This window comes from Triticum dicoccoides, chromosome 5B (assembly GCF_002162155.2).
Source record: "Triticum dicoccoides isolate Atlit2015 ecotype Zavitan chromosome 5B, WEW_v2.0, whole genome shotgun sequence".
NCBI lineage: Eukaryota > Viridiplantae > Streptophyta > Magnoliopsida > Poales > Poaceae > Triticum > Triticum dicoccoides.
The window spans coordinates 626,968,211-626,980,665 of record NC_041389.1 but is presented as its reverse complement, the minus strand read 5'-3'; the positions used below and the strand labels follow the sequence as shown (position 1 = coordinate 626,980,665).

General features: G+C 40.6%; 1 long non-coding RNA gene across 2 annotated transcripts; it reads right to left on the bottom strand.

Annotated features, from left to right (window-relative positions):
* Positions 1–853: 853 nt before the first annotated feature.
* On the bottom strand, positions 854–4,093 carry LOC119306388. 2 transcript variants are annotated; one of them, XR_005148939.1, is made up of 7 exons: positions 4,041–4,093; positions 3,293–3,376; positions 2,306–2,375; positions 2,162–2,214; positions 1,987–2,077; positions 1,628–1,725; positions 854–1,017 (listed from the first exon to the last, which is right to left on the bottom strand). It is a non-coding gene; the product is annotated as an uncharacterized LOC119306388 (long non-coding RNA). The 2 variants fall into 2 exon arrangements; XR_005148938.1 differs by lacking the exons at positions 3,293–3,376; positions 4,041–4,093 and having other exon boundaries at positions 2,306–2,422.
* Positions 4,094–12,455: the final 8,362 nt, after the last annotated feature.

Here is a 12,455-nt window from a genome sequence, read left to right as displayed (position 1 = left end):
TCACCAAAACATACATCAAGTGGATCACGTGATATCCCATTGCCACCACATATAAGCACGGCAAGACATACATCAAGTGTTCTCAAATTCTTAAAGACTCAATCCGATAAGATAACTTCAAAGGGAAAACTCAATTTATCACAAGAGAGTAGAGGGGGAAAAACATCATAAGATCCAACTATAATAGCAAAGCTCGCGATACACACTACAAAGATTCGGGTCTATTGCAACAAAATTGTTTGTCGCAATACATGCCGATTTATGGCGATAAGTGCTTATTGCCACGAAACAACATTCGTTGGCAGCTGTTGCGACTGGACACATGGTAATAGGTTATTACCACAAAAAAGCAATTGTGGCAATAAAGTGAGCTATTGCAACAACCATGTGGGAAGTCGCCACATGTTTTGCCGTGGCAACTCTCATCTGATGCCACATTTTGCTTTGTGGAGATAGCTTTAATGCAACATGTAACGAATCATGGCGACTGATAGCTCGTGGCGATAGACATTTGTGGCAACAACCTATGCCAACGACGCTCGTTCCGTGGTGCAAACTGTTCCGTGGCAATAGTCAATTGTGGCAATAAACTATGGCAACAATCCTTGTTTTTGTGGCATTAGGCATTTTGCCACGAACCGCTACACTTGTGGCATTAAGTTATGGCAACAAATATTCTAGTCATCGTAACATGAAATTGCAACATACTAGTTTTGGTGGTGATAAATAAGTATCACAACGGGTGAAATGTTTGTAGCGAGAAACTATTGCGACAATTTAAGTTTCCGTGGTGCTAACATGTGGCAACCAAAAGTGGGTTGTGGCAATAGCCTATTGCAACCTAAAAAAATGCAGACATTCAATTACAATATTCAAAACCATGCGTATAATATGTAGATTCATAAAATTCATAATTCTGATAGCAAATATCCATCAAATGTAATTTAGCCATCCTAATTAAGTGCCAAGACTAAATTGTCCGTGATCTAGAGTCCAGTCGAGCTAGTTCTTTGGATCCTGCAATCAAGAAATAAAAAAAAATAGTTGAGTCCAACATAACATACGCCATACAATTATTCCAGCCCCATTGTTAAAAAGAACTATCGCCTGACTAATTGGAGTAATACTGTGTCAGCAAGCATGTAACTGAGGGATCAGAACAGCTTTACAAGTGTAAATGTCTAACGCGTAACCACAATTACATGTACTAAAATCTTCCACTATTGATTTAAGTTGTGGCTCGATCTCTAGTTTCATTTAAGTTCATGTCCCTAGCTAGCACTTACTCATTTTTTTAAGTTGCGACTCGATGCAGCAACAATGCATGGTGAAAGGGAAGAAGAAGCTAGCTAATTATGAAGGCCAATGACATGCTCACTTGAAAGTGGACCATGAATTTCAGTTTCTTTGTTTTCAACATCTTAGACGTGCTTTGTCCTAAAAACGGAAAGAGCAATTATAGGTGCGGTAACCACTGTCAATTGTTTTGGATTCATGCAAAAAAAAGTTTGGGCAAACATAGAACCACACCTCATGGTGAAAAGTAAACATATTGCATGTCAAAAGACAAAGTTGTACTAGAGGAGCATCAATTAATTTGGATCGGAGGGAGCAGATTGAATGTTACCTTGAACTTATCCACAGAACCAACTTCTGCTTAAGCCTCAACAGCTTTGGAGGCAGGTTCTTGTAGACCAAGGACTGGGCAATGAGGGTCGTCAGCACCTGCATGGTAATCGATAAATGAAGCTCCAGCAGCAAGAAAAATGCTCAATTAACATTAATTTTTAAACGAAGGGTTAACAACAGTTCTGGCTCAACCATAATATCATAAAACAAATATATATACTGTAGACTGGAAGCCCAGCCCTGACAAGTGCTCATTGAACTCAGAAAAGAGAAGTGAGAGACTTTTGAATATGTTGGGTCATGCAATAACTATTGGACAAAGCAGAAGCACTCAATAAGAAATATGATTGGTTTTACCATTTAGGAGGAGCGGACGTGGTGCAATCAGAGGAACTGAGTAGGGAGCATCAAACTGTGAAGCCATAGCAGGTGCTATCTTGTCCCAAACCTGGTAAAAATATGTCAATACACGATTGTGAAATATTTACAATGGAACAATCAGAAATAAATGTCAAATAAATCAGATAGTCACCTTTTTTACAACCTCTGCATCTATTTCACTCTTCCCTGAATCAATTCTTGCTTCTACAGTAAAGACAAAACGATATATTTCAGCTGTGATCTATATTTTTCAATGGTGTGTGCCCAATCTTAAAGAGGATGCATGGTTTCTAACCTTCAAATAAAGGCTTAATGCTATCAACTCTAGCTTGTCACATGTCATTATCTATTGCCCGTTGAAATCCCTGTAGCCACCACAAAGAGCATGCTTTACTTACATGGGACAAATCACAAAACTATGTGCACCCATATCGATAAATTACTGTTGTGTGTACCAGAACACCAATTATTGGAACAACAACACTGAACCATGTATCCACAATAGCAGCAAACCATGCATGCATTCCTGTATTCAGCTACAAATAAAAAGGATATATTTTCTAAAAGTGAAATCTATGTAATAATTCAGTATCATGATGCAATCATGATCTATGATACCTCTGAGTGATTCACCACTAATCCCTATCCTAGAGGGATCAACATCGTCCCTTGCACTAAGATAATCTCCAAGCTTTATCAAGTCCCACACATGCACATGTTCCTCACTGAGTATCGCAAAAAATCAGGTCCAACATGTTTTGAACTATGATATACCAGGTCATACAGTAGAAGACAATCATAACGAGAGAACCAAACCAAAAGAATAAATCCAGAATTCAACTGAAGTGCCAACCCAGATAGTGTAGTTATGGCACCAGTACAGCTGGACTAACAACAACAACAGTGGTAATCCAGAGCTAATACTTAATCAGAAATAATTCCAATGCAATCCCTTGTTAACCTACCCAAGCTGCCACTGCACGGCCACTCTGTAACTCTTCAAGATATCACCCCCACTATGTGCTAGCTTTGCTTCCTTTTGGAGGATTCAAGAAAAGATTCACATACATCTCTCATCATTTTAAGTGTAGCTGGCTTATCAGTCACATTATTAAAGCCTAACTTCTCAATGAGCTGCTACAAAGACAACACGCCGGCAATAGCAGATATTTTTCATAGAATGGTTGCTTCACAAATAAAAGAAATATTGTTAGTTTTTGGTTTGATTAGTACTCATACACATACAGTTGCAGATTTATGTAGAGCAGATGTGAATACTAACATCTCATATTGAATTGAACTCCTCGTGGCCTTCTAGCTCTGGGTGTCACCATCGCGATCAACCATCGTCTTCATCATCTGACATCTTCACAATAAAATCAGAGTAAGAAACATTGTAGTCATGAACTACATTATGCGAAATTATCAAAAACAAGAGATACTACATTAGCAGTGCATGGCTCCTCCACGTTTAAAGGAGGAAAGCCAGACTTCTATCTTAATGCCCGGGGGAGGGGAGCCAGGCGATGCCCGCTGGCTCGACTTCGCCGAACGTAGGTGCCGCCAAGGGAAGGCGCACTGGCTAGGGTTCGCGGCGGGCAGCACGGGGGCCGGGGTGCTGCCGAGGGATGCCGCCCTGTGATGCAGTGGACGAGGCGAGCGGGCGGGGTGGCGCGGCGCTCGCGAGTCTCGGGCAGCGGACAAGGGGCGGCGGCCACGAGCCGGGTCTCCGATAGCGGGCGAGGGCGACGGCCTCTGGCAGCGGGAGGTAGGACCAGGTGGCCGGGCGAGCGGGCGGGGTCGCGCGGGTCTCGGGCAGCCGACGGGGCGTGCGGCGGCGAGCGGGCAAGGCCGAGGACACGGAGACGCGGCCCGCATCGGCGGGCACGGAGGAGAGGGAGGAGGGCGAGATCGAGGACGACGACTCCTCGTTGGCGGCACTATGCGGCGCGCTGGGCAACGGCTGCACCCACCGGACGACGCTAGGATTTCTGGATGTTCTAGGATGGGAGGAGATCGGGAGAAAAAACCTGAACCAGGGACGAGAGCTCGAGATCCAATCGCCGGTGAAGACGCCGTGTGATTTTGTTTAGAATAGTATAATTGTGGGTAGTTAGGAAGGGTCTTTAGCGGCAAGATAAATAGACTACTTTTTGGTGGGAAAACAAAATATTGGCGTAAACTACAGTAAACCAAAATTATATGGTGGGAAAGTAATTCTTTTTGGAGGGAATGTTTAGAATAATGAAATAAATTGGAAAAATAATATTTCAAAGCAATATGAGATATATATGCCGCTAAATCGTCTCACGGACGTCATCTTCCCTCCGAACTAGATCGGAAGATTCCCGATGAAATCGTCCCACGTCCGTCATCTTCCCTAAGTCCGACGGTAGGCGGCATGTGGGAAGCTCGCATCCATGGCCGGTGGAGAGGCTTGAGCTCGCGGGCGAAGGTCGGGAAGAGGGACAACGGAACTGCTTGGTCAGCATCGAGAATGGAGGAAACGGGCGACATGAGCCATGGCCGACCAGGAGCGGCGTGCAAGGTCAGAGGGGCGCTTCGCCGGCTGGGGCTTGCCGCCCGGGTCAGGACGACACGAGTTGCAACCTGGTATGGGAGGTCGTCGCACGGAAGTAGGGGTCGCGGCCGGTGCTAGCGTGTTGTCGCCGGACGACCTGGTTGTAGGTACAACCAGGTTTGCACCACAATTTCGAAAATCATTTCAGAAAGCAGCAAAAACTTGGCCAGTTTTCAACTACAACTCACGAAAACCTCATGTGGCCCTCACTTTAAAACTACTAGGTTATACTCTTGCCTTGAAAAACAAGTACAAATGGGATGTGTTGATGAGACGGTTGATCTATGTCAGTCTCGATCTCACATTTTGATCTTGAGATGGGGTGACCTCAACATCTTTCATCTTACCGGACAGTTCCGTGGAGGGTTGCTCCGCGCCAGAGTAAGTCCAACATAATCATGTCATTTTTGTTTCAGTGAAAACCATAAAGATTCAACTATGTAAACTAACAACCAAACCAATTTCGTTTTGAGACCTGTTGTGTTAGGAACGTGTTGTTTCATCATGGATCTACAATTGTGTATCTTTGTTTACTCCTTAGTTGCCATGACAAAATTGAAACTTGGGATATATGTCAAACATTTGTGCCCTTGCCCGTCAGATCCGTCCTGCATCGGATCCACGCACGAGGGGGTGAAGGAGCCGTGCCGCCGCTGGCCAGGCTTCACCTGGTCACGCCCTCTAGCAGCTACGGGGGAGGGGAGGAGCAGACGGCAGGGCATTGGGAGGTGTCTAGGGATCCCCCATGTCGTCGTGTGCAGCTTGCGCCACCTAGTCCTTGGGACCGCGGATCCGGCGAGATCGCCGCCGCCACCAAGACCCAGCACACTCCACCATCGGAGGCCACATTCGCATCACGTGCCTCCCAAGGTAGCCGCTAGGAAGCCGGACCGCGCCGCCGCGACCCTCCGCATCGCGACGCCCTTGTCCGTCAGATCCGTCCCGCATCGGATCCATGCGCGAGGGGGCGAAGGAGCCCTGCCGCCACCGTCCTTGTTGGAATATCATGGTTTAGTTGCTATATCCATTTCTACTGGTATAATTGATGCTACTGTTTTAGTTTAATTAAAAAATCATCAAATTTACAAATAGTTCTTCGAAATTTTAAAAAAATTATTCAATTTGAAAAAGTTCATAAATTTGAAAGGAATCCGCGTATTTAAGAAAAAGGATAAAGAAAAAAAACACAGAAAAACAGAATACAAAATCAATAAAAGAAGTAAAAAAGCATGTGTATCACAACCGATGGGGTAGCCTAGTGGTTGTGTTCTATCCTTTTCTACAGAGATATCATCGGATCGATCCTGTCAGCTGCACTTTTCTTTTAGTTTGACGAAAAGAAATACAAAAGTATACAACTACGACCGGATTGATCCTGTCAGCTGCACTTTTTTTGTGAGTTTGACCAAAAGAAATACAAAAGTATAATACCATTTAAATATATATACACTGTATATTTACGTGTGTGTGTATGTGTATCCCGCAAAAAAAAAGTGTGTGTGTCTAGATTCGCGTGTATACACATATATACAGTTTATGGACAACACACAAAATTATGAGAAATCGTACTCCCTCCGTTCCTAAATATTTGTCTTTTTCGACATTTCAAATGACTACTACATACGAATATATGTAGACATATTTTAGAGTATAGATTCACTCATTTTGCTCCGTATGTAGTCACTTGTTGAAATGCCTAGAAAGACAAGTATTTAGGAACGGAGGGAGTAAGATGCATGCATGGAGTAAGTCTGTATACGGTGCTTCCTTTTAACTGATGGTGCAGTTAGTAAGCCTCTCTTTCCTTCCTAGCTTCTCTTTTCTTATTGCGAGACGACTTCTTAACAGGTAGGAAAGTCAAGGACGTATATAAATTGGAGGATGTAAGGAGGCGATGTTGGACTATTTAAGAGGAGAATTGACCTACACTATAGCACACAACATGACTTAGCTCAGCTGGCTGCGTCATTATTCTTGAACAAGTGGTTCTGAGTTCGAATCTGGATGCCTGCACACTTACTTATTGGGCGAACAGGAGGTTCCGACTTCCTGCACTTAATTTTGTTGGGCCCGATTTATTGGACAACCGCAGCATACACACATATTTTTGCTGGGCTCGTCTGGGCCCGATTTATTGGGCCACCGCAGCACACGCATGAAGTTTTAATTTTTAGAGGAATGAACAATCACACATGCACATTATTTTAGTACCATCTACTCCCTCTGTTCCTAAATATAAGTCTTTTTAGACATTTCAAATTGACTACAAGATACAGATGTATGTAGACATATTTTAAAATGTACATTCACTCATTTGGCTCCCTATATAGTCACTTGTTGGAATCTCTAGAAAGACTTACATTTAGGAACGGAGGGAGTACGATTTTAGTTCCCCTCAAAAAAAAATCTACGATTTTAGTGGCTTGAGGACGGACGAAAAACAGAAGTAATAACCCCTTTATTAGTAGGTAGGTATACATATACTCCCTCCGTCTCATAATATAAGAGCGTTCTTGATATAGTGTCAAAAACGCTCTTATATTATGAGACGGAGGGAGTAGATTCCTATCAAGAAAGTGTGTTCTGTCCATTTATTTTAATTACTTCTTAAAGCTTAATTGAAATTGGTGCAATTAAAATATAAATTAATTACTCCTTAAAGCTTGCAAAAATCATAACTTAATATCTATAAATTTGAATAATATATTTTTCTGCCGTGTAACTTGCAACGTCACACTAATGTTGCAATATATTTCCAAATATTACCACAAATAGTTATTCTCTTGAAATACCTAGTCTTCATTACAACAAAATGGTTGTCTCGCGCAACAGGATTTTTTTGTCGCAATATCGCTACCATATTGCCACGCGAAATCAGTTTGTTGCAATAGTTAGCCACTTTTTTGCCACAATATTTGTAACTAATGCAACGTCACGCCGATGTTGCAATATCTTTTTGGATATTGCCACGAATAGTTATTCTGTTGAAATACCTAGTCTCTATTACAACAAAATGACTACCCTCACGCAACGGAATTTGTTTGTCGCAATAACGCTACCATATTGCAACGCCGATACAGATTATTGCAATATGTGGCATGTATTGCAACAAAGTTAGTATTTATCGCGACGAAACTAAGTTATGGCTATATGTGCGGCCTATTACCATAACCGGAGAATTTGTGGTAATATTGCGTTTTATTGCAACAAAACGTAGTTGTAGCAATAAATTTTGTTGCAATAGACCGGAATCCTTGTAGTGACATGAAGATCGTGCCATAGAGAGAACACGAGAGAGAAAGATCAAACACATAGCTACTGGTACATACCCTCAGCCCCGAGGGTGAACTACTCCCTCCTCGTCATGGAGAGCGCCGGGATGATGAAGATGGCCACCGGTGAGGGATTCCCCCTCCGGCAGGGTGCCGGAACGGGCTCCTGAGAGGTTTTTGGTGGCTACAGAGGCTTGCGGCGGCGGAACTCCCGATCTATCCTGTTCTTCGAAGGTTTTAGGGTATGTGGGCTTATATAGGCGAAAGAGGTCGGTCGGGGGAGCCTCGAGGGGCCCACGAGGGTGGAGGGCGCGCCCAGGGGGGTGGGTGCGCCCCCTATCTCGTGGCTTCCTCGACGCTTCCCTCGCTTGCACTCCAAATTCCTGGGATCATGTTCGTTCCAAAAATCACGCTCCCGAAGGTTTCATTCCATTTGGACTCCGTTTGATATTCCTTTTCTTCGAAACACTGAAATAGGCAATAAAACAGCAATATGGGCTGGGCCTCCGATTAATAGGTTAGTCCCAAAAGGAATATAAAAGTGTATAATAAAGCCCGTAATCATTCAAAACAGATAATAAAATAGCATGAATGCTTCATAAATTATAGATACGTTGGAGACGTATCAGCATCCCCAAGCTTAATTCCTGCTCGTCCTCGAGTAGGTAAATGATAAAAGAAAGAATTTATGAGGTGTGAATGCTAGTAGGTGCACAAGTTTGATCAATGATAATTTCAATCACCTTTTCTAGCATGATTATATGTCATAACAGTAGTTCATCTCATAAAACTTCTCAAGATCAAGTAACAAGCAATTCACATGTTAAAGCATAGACCATAAACTTTCTTGAAAGCTAGCAAACTTCATTCTCAGTCATCAAACAATTACAATTCATCTTATTTTCAGGAAGGGTCTATGTCAGAGCTTTGATTCAGAAAACTCCACATACTCAACTATCATATAGTCTTCTACAATTGCTAACACTCACGCAATACTAATGGTTATGGAGTTTCAATCAGACACTGAGAAAGATAGGGGCTTATAGTGTTGCCTCCCAATGTATTCACCTTTGGGTGATGTCTAATAGTTCATGCTAACTTACATCCAATTGGATATATATATCAGGATCTTTCCAACACGAGGTGCTTGCCAAAGGATAAAATGAAAAAGGGAAAGGTGAAAATCACCTTGACTCTTGCATAAAGTAAAAGATAGGCCCTTCGCAGAGGGAAGCAGAGGTTATCATGCGCTTTTAGGGTTGGATGCACAAAATCTTAATGCAAAAGAGCATCACTTTATATGGCCACTTGTATATGACCTTTATTATGCAGTCCGTCACTTTTATTGCTTCCATAACAAGATCTTATAAAGCTTATTTTCTTCACACTAATAGATCATACATATTTAGAGAGCAATTTTTATTGCTTGCACCGATGACAACTTACTTGAAGGATCTTACCCAATCCATAGGTAGGTATGGTGCACTCTCATGGCAAAACTGGGTTTAAGGATATTTAAAAGCACAAGTAGTATCTCTACTTGGTGCAAGGAATTTGGCTAGCATGAGGGGGAAAGGCAAGCTCAACATGTTCGAATGATCCATCACAATATACTTTAACTAAGATGTGAGAAAACATAACCCATTATGTTGTCTTCCTTGTCCAACATCAACTCTTTAGCTTGTCATACTTAATGAGTGCTCACAATTACAAAAGATGTCTAAGATATTGTATTTATATGTGAAATCTCTCTTCCTTCAATATTATTTCATGAATTGTTCAAATCACCAATACAATGCTTGCTAACCTTCAATAAATTTACAACCTCTACTTCTTAGATGTGAAGTCATTACTCCCCATAGGATAAGCAAATGAAACATATATAATTTCAGATTTATGACATTCAACCCATTCAACCATTTACTCATAGGATATAAGTGAAGCACATGAGTAAATGACAAACTACTCCAAAAAGATATGAGTGAAGATCAACGAGTAGCTAAATAATTATGTAACTATGCGAAGACTCTCTCTCCTTTAAGAATTTCAGATCTTGGTATTTTATTCAAACAGCAAGCAAAGCAAAATAAAATGATAATGCAAGGATAGCACAACTTATGTGAAGAAGCAAAAACTTAGGTTCAACCGATACTAACCGATAGTTGTTGAAGAAGAAAGGTGGGATGCCTACCGGGGCATCCCAAGCTTAGATGCTTGAGACTTCTTGAAATATTATCTTGGGGTGCCTTGGGCATCCCCAAGCTTGAACTTTTGTGTCTCCTTAATTCCTCTCATATCATGGTTTCTCTATTTCTCAAAAGCTTCATCCACACCAAACTCAACAAGAACTCGTGAGATAGGTTAGTATAAACCAATGCAAAACCTTATCATTTTCTACTGTAACAAATCACTAAACTATTATTCAACATTGCATACTAAATTCCTCTGCATATTTAATACTCCTATCCTCAAATAGAATCATTAAACAAGCAATCATATGCAAACAACGCAATCATAACCGCAGTCTGCCAAAACAGTATAGTCTGTAAAGAATGCAAGATTCATCATACTTCCCTAACTCCAAAAATTATGAGAAAAATACCTCACTGTATAAGATTTATCAGAGCTCAGTATGAAAAAAGTTTCAACATTATACCATTCTCTGACTTTTCTAGGGAATTTTTGCAACAGCGGTAAACTTTCTGTTTTCAAACAGCAACATGTATACTAGCAAAATAAGCATGGTAAAGGCTATCCTTGACATTTTTATTGAAACTAAAGATGAAAAACATTAATATAAGTAACATCAAGCAAATACTAACAAAATAAAATGACGCTCCAAGCAAAACACATATCATGTGGTGAATAAAAATATAGCTCCAAGTAAAGTTACCGATGAACGAAGACGAAAGAGGCGATGCCTTCCGGGGCATCCCCAAGCTTAGGCTCTTGGTTGTCCTTGAATATTACCTTGGGGTGCCTTGGGAATCCCCAAGCTTAGGCTCTTGCCACTCCTTATTCCATAGCCCATCGAATCTTGACCCAAAACTTGAAAACTTCACAACACAAAACTCAATAGAAAACTCGTAAGCTAAGTTAGTATAAGAAAATAAAACCACCACTTAGTTACTGTAATGAACTCATTATAAATTCATATTGGTGTAATATCTACTGTATTCCAACTTATCTATGGTTCATACCCTCCGATACTATTCATAGATTCATCAAAATAAGGAAACAACACATAGAAAACAGAATCTGTCAAAAACAGAACAGTCTGTAGTAATCTGTATCAACCGTATACTTCTGGAACTCCAAAAATCCAACCCAATTAGGACGTCCTAAGAAATTTGGGTACCAATCCATAGCAAAAAGAATCAGATCATAATCACGTGTATGTGATTTATAAAAACTAATTTACTTGGTGAAAAGTTTCTGATTCTCAGCAGGATCAACACAACTATCACCGTAAGCTATCCTAAAGGTCTTACTTGGCACTTTATTGAAACAAAACCTATAAAACATGATTACTACAGTAGCATAATCATGTGAACACACAAAAACAGTAAGTGTAAATATTGGGTTGTCTCCCAACAAGCGCTTTTCTTTAATGCCTTTCTAGCTAGGCATGATGATGGCAATGATGCTGACATAAAATATAAGAACTGAAACATAACGGGAGAATCATGAAGCATATGACTAGCACACTTAAGCCTAACCCACTTCCTATGCATAGGGATTTTGTGAGCAAACAACTTATGGGAACAATAATCAACTAGCATAGGATGGCAAAACAAGCATAACTTCAAAACTTTAAGAACATAGAGAGGAAACTTGATATTATTGCAATTCCTACAAGCATATGTTCCTCCCTCATAATAATTTTCAGTAGCATCATGAATGAATTCAACAATATAACCAGCATCTAAAGCATTATTTTCATGATCTACAAGCATAGAAATTTCACTACTCTCCACATAAGCAAATTTATTCTCATCAATAGTAGTGGGAGCAAACTCAAGAAAATAATTATCATGTGAGGCAAAATCCAATTGAAAACTAAAATTATGATGACAAGTTTCATGGTCATCATTATTCTTAATAGCATACAATTCATCACAGTAATCATCATAGATAGCAACTTTGTTCTCATAATCAATTGGAATCTCTTCCGAAATAGTGGATTCATCACTAATAAAGTTGACACTCTTCAAAATCCACTTTCATATTCATCACAATAAGATTCAACATCCTCCAAAATAGTGGGATCATTACTTCCTAAAGTTGACACTCTTCCAAACCCACTTTCATCAATATAATCATCATAAATAGGAGGCATGCTTTCATCATAATAAATATTCTCATCAAAACTTGGGGGACAAAAAATATCATCTTCATCAAACGTAGCTTCCCCAAGCTTGTGGCTTTGCATATCATTAGCATCATGGATATTCAAGGAATTCAAACTAACAACATTTCAATCATGCTCATCACACAAAGATCTAATACCAAACATTTTAATGCATTCTTCTTCTAGCAATTGAGCACAATTTTCCTTTCCATCATACACACGAAAGATATTAAAAAGATGA